This window comes from Mustela putorius, unplaced genomic scaffold (genome assembly GCF_011764305.1).
Source record: "Mustela putorius furo isolate JIRA1106 unplaced genomic scaffold, ASM1176430v1.1 tig00537248_pilon_pilon_pilon, whole genome shotgun sequence".
Lineage (NCBI taxonomy): Eukaryota > Metazoa > Chordata > Mammalia > Carnivora > Mustelidae > Mustela > Mustela putorius.
This window is the reverse complement of record NW_025422387.1, coordinates 2210307-2217078: the sequence shown is the minus strand read 5'-3', so window position 1 is coordinate 2217078 and position 6772 is coordinate 2210307.

Here is a 6772-nt window from a genome sequence, read left to right as displayed (position 1 = left end):
CACATGAGGGGATCGACAGGAGTGTTGTCTCAGCAGAGGTTTCTGAGTTGGAGAGGCTAGCTAGACATCCAGGCAAACACAGCACCCATGGAGAAGCCCCAGAGGTAGGGGAGAGCATGGCACATCCTGGGGTTGACGTGGTTCCCGTGGTCTGCACGGGATGGGACGGGGCAGCGGAGCAGTGTGGGGTCCGGCGGCTCCCCGTAACTAGCAGAGGCCACGTGATGACGGACCTTGTTACCTCACCGGTCCCTGGGTCTTTAGCCTGAAGGCCAAAACGAGCCAGTGGAATGGCAGTGATGTAATCATATTTGTATTTCGGGAAGACCCCGGGAACTGTAGGGAGAAGGGTCTGGAGAACGCAGGACTGAAAAGGTGGCCCCCTGGTCCCTGGACTCCAATCTCCAAACCCTGCAGCGGAAGCTCACTCTGCCTTTGCAGGCTGGTTTTTCACCTGGGTATTACTTGGGGTCGTGTCGACGTTTCACTATGTCTCCTCAGCCCAGAGCTCAGAAATAGTTAACTTGTCGTTGCTGCCGATTTGCCATAAGTCATTCTTCATCGCGGGCTTCGGCAGACCCCACACTGATTAAGTCTGTTGTTGGCAGGAGCTAAGCTCGGGTTCCAGGCACTGAGGGACCCAACACAGAAACAGAATTCAGTTTTCTGGAGACTCTCTCCCTCCACACGCACAAATTTACAGTCATACATTTATGTGCATATAGAGAAGCTGGAGAGAAGCAATGTTATACCAGGTGCGAAAAATGTACAGGTACAAATGGAGAAGGGAATTGACTGATTTTCTTCTCCCTGCAATGACTTTTTAAAAAATATATATATTTTAAGTCATCTCTACACCCAACGTGGGGCTCAAACTCATGACCCCGAGATCAAGAGTCGGATGTCCCTCCGACTGAGCCAGCCAGGCACGCCCCTGCAATGTCTTCTCTGAAAGGGTTCCAGATGGAAGCAAGAGGGGCCAGCCAGCCATCTTCCTTCTGGTCCACACATGCAGGGGCTGCTCCCACACAACGGGCCACGGGACTCACGAGATAGTCAATGGGCAAAGTGGGACTGATATTGAACGGATCTGTCATTGGAGTCCAGCTCATCTGTAAAGTCCCTGGAGATCTTCCCTCTAACTCCCATGTCCGCACGGAGGACAAAGACTGTGGGAGCGGCGAGAGCCTGATCTCTGAGCACGTGGGACCAGCTGTCCATGGCTTCCTTAATGTGGTCTTTGCACCTCACGGGGCACCCGCACATCTGGGCACAGCGGGGGCGCTCCGAGTGGGCACGCCGCTCCGGAGGAATCTGAAAGACAGATGTCGAGCCCCGTGGACCGGAAGAAGTAAAAGGCTCCAGGACAGCTCCCACTGTGTGAGGGTCCGCCTGGGATCATTAAATGTCGTAACCCCTATCGTACGCGTTGTTTTGCCTCGTGTCATTGGAAGAGAAAGGCCCGTTTTTTTTTTGCAGGCGTGTGTGTATTTATACACACGCACATGCTGTGTTTTACACATTATGTACTTATGATGAAATTAATTTTAACTTGAGGCATTGTGATATATAAATATTCATAACTGTGATTGGTTGGTGGCTTAAAAACCTAAATTTGGTGATAAGAAAAATAAAGCAACGTTGAGGTTCTTGGGCAAGAAGGACGCGTCGGACCCCGGGGTAAGCCACTTGGCGAATATTGAAAACTGGGGTCCCGGGGAAGTCGAGCCCATCAGAGGTCCCTTCGGCCAGCGTTGCCATCCGGAAGCGTGATGGAGAGACTCTCGGTGAACCCTATTTCAAAGTGATTCATTCCCTGAAAATGTCCTTTATTCTGCTCCCTCCAGAGGTGAATAGGGCCCGACACCTCACGAGACATGAGGTTGGAACCTCCCCCTCCAAATGAGTCCATTTCCCTTGTTGTGTAGCCTTTGAGGGCGTGGCGGACGGCGGTGGATTAATCAGAGAACGACTCTCCTTCCTTCACTCATTAGTCAAGAAATCTTTGCTGGGCATTGACTATATCTAAGCCCAGTTTTGCATTCTGAGTAGACCGACCTGAATAACACTAACCTTATCTCGAGAAGATTTAATCGACTGGAAGAGAGCCAAGTTTGTGCTCTACTGACCTTGAGAAATGTTGTACGGTGGTCAGATAATGAAAACACCTACTCGGAGCCCAAATTCCAGCCCAACCCTCCCCTGGCTGTGTGATCTGAGGCCAATCACTTAACCTCTCTGGGCATCAATTTCCTTAGGGGTAAGCGATGGGTGCTAACCACAGCTTGCGTCCTGGGATTGTGACGGAGGCTCAGTGATGTCATGTATATAGGATATCACTGCCCTCATAATGAGTGTTGGGTGAGGAGGAGGATTTCTCGTTCCCTGGAGGACACAGAGCCTTGATTCATGATTCACCAAAGGGTGGGGTTGGGGCAGACAAAACTCTCTGGAGGAGGATTCATACAGGTCTTAGCAATTCCCTTGACTATTACAAAATAGGTAAATAATAACGCACATTTAGCAAAATAATTGTTAATTGAGAGAAGGCAGAATTCTATGTATGCTTGGTGGGAATATGGAGAATATAACAAGTGTTCTCAGAGGGGAAGGGTGTGAGGAGAGGGGGCTTCCCCACCTCTGCCCAAAGCCGACGGAGGAGGAAGACCAGAACGTCGAGGCATTTGCATGTTTTGTCAAAGAAAGGTTTTGTCGTACAAACCCTAGAGTCATATATACACTTATGTGCACAGGTTAAATAAAAAATTGGGGGTCACCAGCTGAAACCCAGTTGGATCAAGGAAGTCCTTAGAAATAAAGTCAGTATTTTGGTTGCTGAAATAAATTCAGGCATTTTTACTGAACAAAGGAACCAGAATTGGAGGCAGGAGTGGTTTGGATGGTTCTGTCCTATAACAGAGGGTGTTCTGCTTCGGGGGTAAGGTTGGTTTTGAGAAGTAAGGGGTACCGTTAATCAGGATAAATGGAACAGCAGGTGTCTGTCTCTGCGTCACCATGCCACACCTCCCGGCAACAGGTGCCCAAGCGTGGGCCGGCTGTATCCAGGACGTACCCTTGGCTTCTGTGAATGGAGTGAAGATTCCTTATTTAGGCTGAGAGAATTAATTTCGTTTCAGCCAAAGTGGTATTTAGTACTTGCATTTGCTGGGGCTTCTCCCCCTAAGAAATCATCGTGCTGTTGTGGACCAGGACGTCCTTGCCCAAGACGGCGCACTCAGCAAAGACGCCAGGGATTCATGAGTCCGGCAACTCCGTCCCTTACCTTTAAAGTCTTCTTTGTAACTCTTGAAGATGGCAAAGGCCAAAGAGACCCTTGTGAATTGCCTTGCTTTCCACACTGATTGGTATTCATGGCAATGGCGTCTGCATGTACAGGCTGACATTAACAACAACCCAAAAATAAGACTTGGAAATACGCATCACTCTTACGAACTGAGCCCACCTCCTGCCGACATACTCTTGGGCCGTTGCTTTTGCCTTGATCCAATTAGTGTTTCTCAGCCCAGGCTGTGGAAAGGAATGAATAATTTCAAGAGCTTTTAAAAATCGTCCTGCCTGGGATTCATCCCCACCGATTCTGATTCAGTGGTGGTGAGAAGAGATCCAATCGATGGTGCTACTAAAGACCTTCTTGGGTGATTATAATGGGCAGTCAGAGCCGAGGCCCCCACGCTAGCTCGTGATCTTTGCAAGGCAGATTTATCATTTGCTCTGGGATACGTGTCCTGACATGCTCTGGAGGGTTTCTCTCATGCCAGAGGGGGGGGGGCAATGTCAGAACACTTGAGATACACCCCACCACGGCCATTTCACACGAGCATCAACATGCACCTGTCACATGGGTTATGACCAGTGGCACAAGATCCTTGGAGCTGGGAACTCATGGGATGTACTTCTAATGATAAAATAAATGTTCTGGTGTCAAAGTCATGCCCTGTGCAGGAGAGTATAGATGTGGGTTAAGTCTAACAATGGGCAAAATAAACCAGAAAGTTAGGAGAGGGGAGCATCGATTTTCCTGTGTTCCTGACTTCAGGAGTCATGTGAGGCTATGAGACAATAATCCATTTCTCGTTAATTAGGGTTCTCCCCGTCTTAGGGTTCCTCTTACCCGTTGCGTCCAGGATGTGCAGAAAAAGAAAGCTCACAAATCGTGATTCTTTAAAAAAATTATGGTGATTGAAAAACATTAGGGGCACCTACATGGCTCAGTGGGTTCTGTGTCCGATTCTTGATTTTGGCTCAGGTTGTGATGTCGGGTTCATGTAATCGAGTCCCGTGTGGGGATCCATGCACGGCTCGAGACTCTCTCTGTCTGCACCCCCTCAACGCTCTCTCTCTCAAATAAAGAAGTAAAGTTTAAAAAATTACGGTGATTTAAAAATATCTCTCAGACCGACAATACCCTCAAGTCTAAGGACAGCTTTCTTGAGATACAATTCACATAACATCACACGCATCTTTTTAACGTGCACAGCTCAGTCGTTTTTAGTGCATTCGCAAAATTGTACAACCGTCCACCACTGTCTAATTCCAGAATATTTTTATGACCCTATTAGCAGTCATTCTCCTTACTCCCCAACCGCTGGCCCCTGGCAACTGATGACCAGTCTTCATAGGTTTTGCCAATATGGGTATTTCTGGTAACTGTGATCATAGGAAAAAATGGTACCATGATACCTAAGACGCCAGGATAAATGGAATTACGGGACAGCCTTCTGTGTCTGGCTTTTTTCACTTAGCCTAATGCTCTTAAGATTCATCATGTTCTAGCCTGTAGCTGTCCTTGGCTTTTAGGACAGGATAACATTCCATTGGATGGATGTGGCATATTTTATCAAGCCTCAGTGGAGGGGAATTTGGCTCCATTCTTGGGCATTGTGAATAATGACGCTACAGTTCTTGCATTCACACTTCTGGGTGGACGTAGGTTTTTGGTTCTGCTGCACACGTATGTAGGAGTGGAATTTCCCAGTGATGTGGTCACTGTGTGTTTAACAGTTTGAAGAAGTGCCCAGATGTCTTCCAAAGCAGCTGCACGATTTCACGTTCCCATCAGCAGCGTGGGAGGGTTCTGGTTTTTCCACACCCTCGCCGATATATGTTATTTCCAACTTTTGAATTTAGAGCCATCCTAGTGGGTTTGAAATGTTACCTCATCGTGGTTTTGATTTTCATTTCCCTGATGACTCAGGATGTCAGGCTCACTTTCATGTGATTATTGGCAGTTTTTGTGTCTTTTTATTATTTTTTTAAAGATTTTATTTATTTATTTGACAGAGAGAGAGAGAGAGAGAGAGATCACAGGTAGGCAAAGAGGCAGGCAGAGAAAGAAGGGGAAGCAGGCTCTCTGCTGAGCCCAATGCAGGACTCGATCCCGGGACCTTGAGATCATGACCTGAGCTGAAGGCAGTCACTTAACCAACTGAGCCACCCAAGCACCCAAATCTGAGCTTTTAAATATGAAGTGCCTTGCATTTGAAAGTTGGGTAACGAATCCATTTTTTTTTTTTTTTGACACTACAGGATCTAAAAGTTAAAATGGTCTGTGGGTCTGATTTAATAGACCACGTGCCCCCCACCGCTGACGTCAGCTGCCTCACCTCAGCTCGTGCAGATGTAAAATAAGAATAAGAGCGCTTGGCTGACAGAACAGAAGGACTTAAATTCATCATTTTAAATCATGGCTCTTGGAATATATGAATGTTCAATAAATGTTGGTTTGTCCAGTTGTCCCCAATAATTTACTGACTCGCTAATTCTCTCTTGATTCCTTCCCCAGGGAAATCTGTGCCTAAGAGGCAGAAAGTCTATGACCGTGCAACTCCAATCGATATTCCAAACAGAAATCACCCTTTGAGTTCTAACTAAGTGGCATCTCAAGTTCCGGAAAGGGAACCTGCAAGCCTGGAGGTCAATTCATCATTCAGGTCAAGCCTTTGAGTTATGGTCTAAAGCACTGAGGTTCTTCCAGCAGGGGTTTCCATTTTTTAAAAGATTTTATTATTTATTTGACAGACAGAGATCACAAGTGGGCAGAGAGGCAGGCAGAGAGAGAGAGGGAAGCAGGCTCCCTGATGAGCAGAGAGCCTGATGTGGGGCTCGATCCCAGGACCCTGAGACCATGACCTGAGCCAAAGGCAGAGGCTTAACCCACCGAGCCCCCCAGGCCCCCAGGTATTTCCATTTTGAAAGGAGACCCTCTTCTCGGTACATTTGGTGGAATTTCTTGTTAGCTCTGCTTCTTCTGTCTTCTCGGTTCAACCTTTTATTTGGAGAAGGAATGTGTGATTGAAGTATTTTGTTTGCCCATTTTTCTTTCTAGATGCCCACCAAGAATTAATCTCCAGGAAGTCTGGGGGTCCCCCCCCCCCGCTCTGCTCATCCATGTAGTCCTGCTGTCTGTCAGCTAATGGATGCTCAGCAAGGCAGAGCTGACTGGCTATTTAGGAATGAATAAACACCTGGTTTTCAGCAGAGGGTTCCTTCTGCTCCTCATGTGGGAGAGGGAGCAGGGTGAGTTGAATTAGGGTGCAGCTATGCTGTCTGCATCTCTGGGCCAAGGAGTGCCTCCCCTTCAACCACCTCCACTCCCACCCCCATGACCCCCACGGGGGCAGGTGCTCCCGCCCAGGGCTCTGCAGGGCAGACAAGGCCAGGCCGAGCCCAGACTCTCCTCCATCTCCCGGTGCTTCCTGCTCCCGCAGCATCCAGGCCTCGCTCGCGGCCACCACGGACGAGCGGCTTAGGA